Consider the following 10,607-nt stretch of genomic DNA (forward strand, 5'->3'; position numbering starts at 1 on the left):
TAGTACTCTACTCAAATTACTGTCACTTTTGAGTATTTTGTACTTTATTTTAAATACTTTTAAATACTGCGCAGTATTTTGCACATGTCTGCGTGACGCTACTTATAGGAGCAAGCGCCGAAAAAAAAACAGGCGAAGCTCTAACTATAAAAACGATAGAAAGCAAGCGAGCTGGTTTCTGATATCCATGCGAAACACCTGAGACTAGAGGAAGTAAATAAAAAGACTCACACAGACGCAAGCCTTAGAACCGACACATACCTGTGTCTGTGTGCGTATTTTTATTTATTTCCTCAAGTCTCGCGTGTTTGTCATGGAGGCGAAGCTGACAGAGCGACGGCAGACGAGAGACGACGACAAACCCAACACCACAAACCCGAGGAGAGAACGAAAACCAGGTCAAACGGGCATGCGCACTTCACCCACGTCTTTTCCCGCGCTGTGTTCACGGGGGAGCGCTGTGAGCGGCTCCTGAAGATCACGTGGTCAGGTGGTGTGGTCAAGGGGATGAAACTCGCGAGTTCACTTGCGGACTAAAGTGAGGCGCTGCGAGCTTTTCGCGTAATCAAACGTCATGAAACGTCAGAATTTTTACGTCGAAGCGCGAGTTCTCAACCGTCACGAGTCCATTGGCTCCTGAGGCCGCTCCCCCGGTATGCGAGCGCTCATTGGTTGGTTTGAAATTATGAACTTTCCTTGGCGCGCTCAAGCCGGCGACCGTGTCGGCGGTGCCGGAGCAACTCCAGCAACTCGCCGCAAAGTTTCGAAATGTGTTGGGTGCAGCAGGGACGCAAGCAAAGCATCTATGCCGGTACCGCTTTGGATGGTTTTTAGTGTCCTTCCCTAACATGTTGTCGATACCGACTCTGAAAAACTCGGTGCCTCATGGATACTTCTGCAAGTCAATTCAGTGATAGATAAGTGTAAGGCAGGTGTGCTTCGCTTGCTTTGGTGCGACAACGATTCAAGAAGGACACGAATACTGCATTTTTCCGCTACCCACTCGATGACAGGTAAGTCACTTCCTACTCCATTCTGCCGCTTAGCATAGCATAGCGCCAGACCTGTGTCATACGCAGCATTTTGGCAGGTATAATTTTTGGTTTTCACTTTTCTGATCCCTATTTTTCTTGTTCAGGTATAAGCACTCAACCGATATCTGCTTCAGAATAGCATCTGCATGGATACAGTAGAATGGATAAGCCACCCAGAGTGATTGGAGCATCATCTTTCGACATAGCAGCTGCTCAAGTTCCTTTGTGGCGGGTCAACCAGGCGCCTACAGAAGCAGCAAAGGGATATGGACATGTTCTCTGTCATGCCGGATCTCTGAATGTGTGTGCCTGTGCAGCCAATATACTGTTGTTCTACTGTGAAATCTTCCACGTGAGACATCAGCATCAGTGAATGCAAAGTTGCTTCGGCATATCATTCGAACTTCAGAAACAATGTTCATATCATGTTCGTGTTTTGCACAGCTACAGCAGGCTGCAGTTTGTGATTTGGAAATATCTATCTCGAAAAATAAAGCAGTTTGTGTAACAGAAACAGCCAACGCTTCCACATTTTGTTATTTATTTCACTCGACGCGAACGGAGATCCACAACCACCCAGAACTGGCCCGAACCGCCAAAGCGGGGGAGAGGGAGAGAACAAATGGGAAAGGGAAAGCCTCGCCAGCGTCACAGGTCACCCAGGGAGACAAAAAAAAGCAAAGCAAAAAGCTACTCAACCGACGACCAACGATTGGCCCAACGCTTGAGGTCACGTGAGTTTTTCCCAACAATAGAATTATACTACACGTTCATTCCCCTGGTGTGGTTTGGGGCTGTTCGGTTAGTTTGGTCTGGGTGGTTTGTCAGGAGCCTGCCCAGTGACCTGTCATTTTCCCTGGACGTTGCGCGGCGTGCGGTGGTACGAAAGCCGGGCGGGAGCATTCAACTATTCTGTCATTCCATTGTAAGTATATGTACTGTGTCTGTGTAGGACCGCATTGTCGATAAGTTATGCGTATCAATGCTACTGTCGTTGTGGCAGGTCAATTCATATGCTTTTGGGAAAAGGAGGATTCTATCACGGTCGTGCATGCACCGCCATGTTGTCGGTTATCCAGCACAAGCCGTGCTTGCCAACCGCGGTTAATATGGCGGCCACTGTTGCGTTCGTAGTTATCTCTAACAAAACGTAGTTACGTGTAATCTCCGCCCGTATGCCGTGCAAGGCTATTACGTAGTCGGATCATGTGTTTTTAATTGTTTTCACTTCGTGATTCGACTTTTCTGAAATTTTCTGTTGTATCATTTTATCACCCAGGTACTCAGACGCGTAACAAGTACGACGTCGTCAAGGTTGGATGCTACTCACTTGGGAGGACGGAGTCTTGAGCCACCATCGGATCACTGAGTTATCCAGGCGTTCTTCGAGGCGGCATAGCAGGGAGGGGTACCAGGTTTTGTATACACACAAAACACGCCTATTAAGGCTGCATATTGTCACCGAATAAGGTTCGCTTAGCGAAGCTTATTAAGTGACCCACAGTGACCGGAGAGGCGCTAATATACACTACACAGGTGCAGGGGAACGGGGGGACATTCCGCTTTTAGCTTTGGTTTGTTAGGTATGTATCGCGCCGCAGTGCTCGGTATGCACTCCCAGCCTACGGTGGCTTTCGCGTTCCGACTGGTTAAGGGGGGGGGGGGGTCGTTAAGATGTCTTTCAGGTTTCCCGAGGACATCGAGACTCTGTTACACAGTGACTTTGGGATCTTCATGGTGTGGATTGAAGCAGACATTCCTCGAGTCCCACTACTGCCTGCCTAGCTGCCACATGGTTCGAGGCATCTTGAGTGGTATAAGTGGTATCAAAGTCTCTCGTTACTTTTAATTTTCTTTTGTCATACACGTGTTTCTGTATACCTAGAGGTTCCTGGATGCATTCACGTTGTGTGATCATAACAGCAATGTTTGGCAACTTCCAGGCCCGCTATTCTAAGATCCACTTAGCGGGTTAACGGAAGGCACGTTGCCATACAAGCATTTATCCTTCAACATTATGTTGTGTCGAGTTGTCTTTCCAGGTATGCTGCCCTCTTCTGCAGTGTAGAGCCGAACAATCAAGATCATTGACAGCCTTTCCAAACGGATGACCTGTACTTTTGATTGTCATGATCAACCCGTTCCTTTGAAATGTTGCTTTTAGTTCAATAAAACGTCCGCTTATTGTTTCACCATCAACTTGTCTTTTTTCCTGTTTCTTCCTATATTGGGTGGGCGCTTTCATATTTCTGTACTTCGCGTGCCGTGACTGCTTTGGAACATATGTACTGTTTGGGACACGGTTGTCAAAAATATCCAGCCCGTGGCCCAGCAGTCCCGTATCGGCGATGTCGCGTAGGATGGAACTAGGACCATGTCGAGATGAGGTACGGGCTAGCACCTGACCTGACTTGGCTTAAAAAAAATATTTTTCGAACACGGAAAATGGTGCGGTTAAATGAAATTCGCTTTCAGAAATTTGCGTCCAGACAGTAGTGATAAGTTCGGATGGTAGTATCAGGAAAACATTCACAGACAGACGCGATAACTGTAAGCGTTCGCGCGTCGCCACGTCACTTCGGTTTCTCCCTTTCCTGCTCGTTCCTCTCGCAGCTCTACGCAAACCTTGCAATGAGAGCGTGACTGAAGGATGTGATTTGTTCCTGACTGAGATGGGTATGTTTGTACTCCCGTCCGCGTTTCTCCAGGACGTCAGTCGTGACGTTGCCCGCATACGTGAGGCCGACAACGGCAAGCCCTTTCACCATCACCACCATCACCACCCGTCCGCGCTCTCTACGTTACGCGTTGTGCGAGCAGTGTTGCATGCACGTTGTGCACTTCGCGTGGAGGTCGGAGCGGTTTATGGGGAGATGTTTAAATTTCTGCTGTGCTTATGCTGGCGTAAAGCGTCAAAGAAAACCTTGAAAGTTGCTACAGATGCCAGTGAAATGAAGGATGGGGAAGACAACATTTTAAAGGGGGTGCTGAATAAACGCTATAATATTTTTTTATGGAGAATAGCACGACGTTCGGGACCTTGTGCTGGTGTGTGTGCGAGGCGGAGTATGAAAGGTTACTTTGAAAGGTTAGGTTATGTTATGAGTTGTACTTCTTATTCCACTATGAGTGTAAGGGAGACCGTGTCACGTGTGCTCTGATCAACGTTTAGACTGTGTATATTGAGGAAGGGGAATGCTATATGCTTGAGATGAAAATGTATAGTGCCGTGTTTCTCAGCCGTGTGCTATCATTATTTTACGGCTTGTGTATGAGACGCCGAATATTTGTCACCACAACCTGGTTCGTTGACTGTATTCATTCAGGGACGCGTTGCTGGCATCCCCTGAAGATCGCAGAATCGTAACGCCGCTCATTGCACGAGGACGGACGGCGTTACGATGCTGGCTAGTTCCATCTCAAATGAAACAAGCCCGTATATATGATGTCTGGAATGAGCGATAAAATATATATATATATAAAGAGGGGAAAAAAGCCATTAAAGCAATAAGTAAATGACGCTAGACATGTTTGAAATTCAAACTTACAGATTAAGATGGCTTCTATGGCTGCACGTAGAGAAACAGATACTCATGGAACGATGCGACAGCACCAGAGGATACGTGTTTCGCCGTGTTTGCGGCTCGTCAGCCCTGGGTAGGTGCGCATTGTTCGGGATTGGCAAACCAGGGGTCACTCAGCGAGCGATATACACCTGAGAGGGTGACTGAGCACTCCTCTTATGCCACAGTGCAAGCCAGTGAATTATAAAGAGGGGAAAAAAGCCATTAAAGAAATAAGTAAATGACGCTAGACATGTTTGAAATTCAAACTTACACATTAGGATGGCTTCTATGGCTGCACGTAGAGAAACAGATACTCATGGAACGATGCGACAGCACCAGAGGACACGTGTTTCGCCGTGTTTGCGGTTCGTCAGCCCTGGGTAGCTGCGCATCGTTCGAGATTGGCAAACCAGGGGTGACTCAGCGAGCGATATACACATAAGTGCCATCTGCTATGTGATAAAAACTAGTCAGACTTGGTGATAAACACAGGTAGTGCTGAGCAGTTAGTGATATCATTAATGTAGATGTTAAAAAGGAGCGGCCCGAGGACGCTACCCTGTGGAACACCGTTTGGAATTAACAAATTACGGGACTGATATCTATTGAGTTCCACATACTGACACCTTTTATTGAGGTAAGAGGGGAGGAGGGCAGTAGTACAGATTCGTGCCCACACGAACCACTTTTTTCTAATCCAGTTCCAGGCATTTCTAATCCAACGCCGGCCAATTCTGATCAAGGCAAGCCACTTCTAAGTCTCTAGTTGGTCGGTCAGAGATACACCTCTTCACGCTCACTGATCGATCCAGGCTGTGCCCCTTCGCGGTGATCCCTCCAATGTCTACTTGATTGGCTACCCTTCATTGCAACTCTATCAACTCATGTGCTCATAGACACCAAAATGGTCTATTCTATTCCTTCTATAAGTCTGCTCAGAGGATCCCAAATTGCTCACATGCCTATTGGTCCAGGGGTGGTCACTTCCATTTATTTCTAAACCTAGTGATTGGCTCAGGATCCTATTGGCTACCTCTCATACATGCTCCCTAGAGTGAGCGTAATACCTTCTCCCACCGCTTACAATTGGCAGCGCCCCGGTGCCAAGCCTCGCCCCCTCCCCCGTTGCTGGCCAGAGTCTTCTCCTGCCTTGCCTCGCGTGCGGACGCACGCTCTCTCGTTCCTCAATAAACCAGTTATCATTATGTAGCCACAGTGACTCCAGCCTTATTCACCTTCATCCCTTCATCATTCTCATCATCACCCTACCCTCTCATGGCTCAGTCGACCCACGGATCTCTGCCTCGGGAATCTGGCCTTCACTAGTCATTGAAGCCCAAGCCAGACTGCACCCTCACATGGCGCAGTCGACCCACGGACCTCTGCCTTAGGAATCCGACGTTCACTAGTCATTCAAGCCCAAGCCAGACTGCACCCTCACATGGCTCAGTCGACCCACGGATCTCTGCCTTGGGAATCCAGCGTTCACTAGTCATTCAAGCACAAGCCAGACCATACCCTCACATGGCGCAGTCGACCCACGGATCTCTGCCTCGGGAATCCAGTGTCCGCTAGTCCTTCAAGCCCAAACCAGACTGTACCTTCATATGGCACAGTCGACCCAAGGATCTCTGCTTCAGGAATCCAGCGTTCACTAGTCATTCAAGCCAAAACCAGACTGCACCCTCACATGACGTAGTCTACTTTCGAATCTCAACATGGGCAAGCCCGCATCCGGTAAGTAGACAAGCTCAGAGGATCATCAGTCACCAGTCCAAGCCTAGCAGCCCCGCATCCCCGTCCCCTGCTGAAAAACCCCTACCCGTCCCCACGGCAGCCTCGCCACCCAAGACGGACATTACACATTCCATGATGGCCGCCACTTGAACATTCGTCCCGCCATTGCATCATCTTTCTCGCCTGGCTTCCACGCCCGAGCATAGCAGCTTAGCATACGGCCCCTCGGTCATGTCGTCGCGGGTTCACATGACTTGCCATTTGCCCTTTCCGCTCCACTCCTTGGCCTTCAGTTCACGCTTCGTCTCGAAACGCGATGGCGTCGCTCATCAACTGCAACCCATTTTCCAGTATCACTCAGCTTGGTGATGCATCGGACGAAGCCCTCAAACAAGAACTGCGACATCGTGGGTTATCATGTCATGGTCGTCGAAGTGCCCTCATGCGCAGACTATGCGACTGTATACAAGAAGAACGAGGTGCTTGGCCCTTATCCGTCCAACCGCGTACCCAACAATCACCTACCGCCCTCTCGCAAATATTGTCGGAGTCTTCACAGCCTTCTCCCCAGTCAGTCACTCCGTCGTTGCTGCAAGTCACGACGATGCCCGACGTGTCACAGTCTATCCACACCTTTGAGGACAACCTCCGTCACTCGTCGAAGCAGTGGTTGAGCGAACTCGAATGCGCATGCAAGCTCGCACAGTGGTCTGACGAAGCCCTTCGAGCAATTGCTGTAAGCAAACTTCGTGGAACGGCCCGCAACTGGCACGACGCTCTTGGGAAACACTATGAAACGTGGTTATCTTGGAAAATGGCGTTCCAGACTCAGTTCAGGGATGATCTCACGCTGATAGAATGGCAAGCAAAAATCTCTGAATGCGTTCAAAGTCCAGGGCAATCACTGGACAGCTACACGTTCGCCAAACTCAAGCTCCTTGCCCGTTCTCTAGTTCCCTTGACTGAAAAGCAGCAAATTGACTATCTTCTTCAAGGACTTCAAGACCTCAACTTTGTGGCAGCAACTGTTGCCCAGCGACCAAAGACCGTTGCAGACTTCATTGACATCGTCACTGACCTCGAGAATAGCCTCATACATGCCCGACGTTGTCATCGCCTTACGTCTCAGCAACGGACTGACAGCCCACCTCAACCGCGAATGTCAACAACTGGATCGCAGATTCAAAATGGTCGCATGTCTTTGTCTACCTCCCCTAGTCACACTCTTCCATCTCCTGCGAGCGGCATCACGAACTCTTTGCTTGCTCGTTGCCAACGTATCTCTGCCTTGCCTACAGCTGAGCAGGAAGCGAAATACAAAGTGATATCCGACCAATACGGAGCCCCACCGTTTCGTAGAGGACAAGATATTTCCACCGCTATGTGCTGCAAATGTAAAAATATGGGACATTTGGCATCCAAGTGCCCTGGTTCTATGGCTCGCCCTCAGCCCACCCAAGCTCAAGGAACTAATGTACCGCCGTCACAATCAGCACTTCACAGCACCCCAGCTGTTATGGATGGCTCCCAGCTACAGTGTTCCTTCTTTGAGGCCACCATCACAGGCCTTGGTACACACGACGCATTCCCAGACACAGGATCCAAGCTCACTCTCGTGTCCCAATCACTTCTTCCCGCCCACATGGTCCTTCCATGGACCCAGCCTCCTCTGCATGTAGTAGGTGGTTCCTCAGTGCTGCCCATAGGTACTGCCATCCTTGAGATCACCATCGGAAACGTCTCTGCCTTGGTCAAAGCAGCAGTTCTGACCAACAATGTGTTGCCCTTCATCATTGGTGAAGATTGGTTCGAAAATGCCAAAGCTCGATTGATTTTCCAGCCACCCAAGCCAACCTACTTACAGCATGACTTCTCTTGCACTATCATACAGGCACGCCCCAAGGTTGCACCTCACGTGGTCAATGCTGTTATCCTTCAAGGTTCTTCCCTTGCCTGTACTGCTGGTGCTCCTATTCCTAAAGACTGCCTACAAACGGATCCCTTGCCTTCTGAGCAGGAACCTTCCTGGAAAGCCTTCAACCAGGAAGTACCTTTCAACATGCCTGAGGCCAACACCGAACCCCAGCCTTCAGCCCAGCCCACCGGTGTTATCTCAGTTTCAATTCATAGTGAGCTTCCACCAGCCGCAATCGGAGCTCATCTGTCGCCAAGCCAACAGTCAGAAGTTCAGTCCATCTTAACAGGTCATCATCAAGTCTTCTCCCACCATGAAGATGATATAGGCCACTACACGGGCACTGAACATCGCACTGACCTTTTGCCAAATACCACACTTTATAGCCACAGCCCGTACCGCTACGCTCCGGATGACAGAAAATTTCTGGAGGAACAGACAGAAACTCCTGTCGCAAGACATTATACATTATGCTACAGGCCCCTGGGCGTTTCCTGTCGTTGTCGTCACCAAGGGTAACAGAAAGCGACTTTGTGTGAACTATGTGCCTTTGAACGAACGTACTATCAGTGTTGTTCAACCTTTGCCTCATGCGGATGACATCATCCAAGACATTGCCGGATGTGGATTCTTTGCTTCTCTCGATTTAAAAAGCGCCTCCTGGCAAGTGAGCCTTCGCCCAGAGGACTATGAAAAGACCGCCTTCATTACCCACCATAGCACTTTTATGTGGACTCACATGCCAATCGGATTGAAAAATGCCCCGACGACGTTTCAACGTATCATGCAGTTTGTCTTTCGGGACCTCCAGCCTCATACTGGCAAGCATGGCATCCGTGCTTATTTGAACGATATTCTGATCTATGCTGACTCCATGCTGACTCCTTTGGCACCTCAAGAGCCTTCTCGATGAAGTCCTTCATCTCTTGCAGTATAATGGCCTGAAGGTTTCGCTAAACAAGTGTTATTTTGGCCCCCCAGCATCAGAATCCTTGGATTTGTTCTCTCCAGTGAAGGGAAAAAGCCAGACCCTGACTGAGTGGAAGCTATGCTTCGGATCCCCCGTCCACATTCCCAGAAAGAAGTCTTCTCATGGGTCCAGACTGCAAACTTCTACCGCAGGTTCATTCCCAGCTTTTCCAGGGTTGCAGCTCCACTCCAAACCTTGATCAAGTCACTTGACTTCGCCTGGACAGAACAGTGTGAAGAAGCCTTCCCGACTATTTGCCGTGCACTGACCGAAGCCCCACTTTTGGCTAATTTCGAACCCTAAGCCCCAACAACTGTCACTACAGATGCTTCAGGAGCAGCAATTGGTGCGGTTCTTTCCCAAGCACAAAACGGCCAGGAAGTGGTCATCGAATATGCGAGCAGAATCCTCACTCCAGATGAGCACAAGTTGCATAGCAACGTATGGGAATGCATAGCTGTTCACTGGACCATCACAGTTAAGTTCCACCATTACTTCCTTGGCAAGAAGTTCACCTTGATCACCGATAACTGGACAGTCGCATGCTTGACGAGAAATGTCAAACCCTCCCGTCGTTTCACAACTATCTTCATGGATCTTGTTGAGTTTGAATTCACAGTCCAGCACTGTCCGGGTCGTCAAAATGTGGTTGCTGACCATCTGTCGCGTCTTTCATGTGCTCTCACGCAGTCTGAACAGTCTCTACGTGATCTCCAACGCCAAGACCCTGAATCCCAAAGCTTTTTCAAACAAGTTTCTGGTGCCGACAGTGAGACCCACTTCGTGGTCCTCGATGAGCTTCTTTACCGACAGCTGCCCTCGGGAAAGTTAGTCCTTGTAGCACCGGCGTCAATGCGTCCTGCCATCCTTAGCGCCATGCATGACTCTGCGGGACACTTCGATATTCAACGAACCCTCAAGAGAGTTCAGGACCGTTCTTGGTGGCCCACCATGGAGCCCTCAGTGCGTAACTATGTGTCTTCCTGCCAACAGTTCAATCGACAGGTCTCGACTATTGCCATGGACCATGTCACCATGCCTGCATTAGACAGTGTGCGTTATATCCTCAATGTAATTGACTTCGCTACCCGTTACATCATTCCAGGAGGAGTGAAGTTATTAACCATCTGCATCATGTTTTTTACACTTTTGGGACCACCGATCACTGCATCTCAGATCATGGGTCAGCGTTTGAGCCGATCCAGTTCAAGGGTTTCATGCACCTTCATGGCATTGAGCTGCACTACTCCACTGTACACAGACCCGAAGGCAACGGCCTCGTAGAAAGAAGCAATGGAACTTTGGTCTCAACGCTTCGCAAACTGTGTGCAATCGAATCTTCAGCGTGGGAATCAAAGCTCCAGGAGGCAGCATTTGCCATCAAC

The 10,607-nt window shown here is 49.3% G+C and overlaps 1 long non-coding RNA gene across 1 annotated transcript; it reads left to right on the top strand.

The window, feature by feature from the left end:
* Window positions 1-1,836: 1,836 nt before the first annotated feature.
* On the top strand, window positions 1,837-3,229 carry LOC135399725 (uncharacterized). The gene is made up of 2 exons (XR_010424398.1): window positions 1,837-1,959; window positions 2,314-3,229. It is a non-coding gene; the product is annotated as an uncharacterized LOC135399725 (long non-coding RNA).
* The last annotated feature ends 7,378 nt before the right edge of the window (window positions 3,230-10,607 follow it).

This window comes from Ornithodoros turicata, chromosome 1, assembly GCF_037126465.1.
Source record: "Ornithodoros turicata isolate Travis chromosome 1, ASM3712646v1, whole genome shotgun sequence".
Taxonomy (NCBI): domain Eukaryota; kingdom Metazoa; phylum Arthropoda; class Arachnida; order Ixodida; family Argasidae; genus Ornithodoros; species Ornithodoros turicata.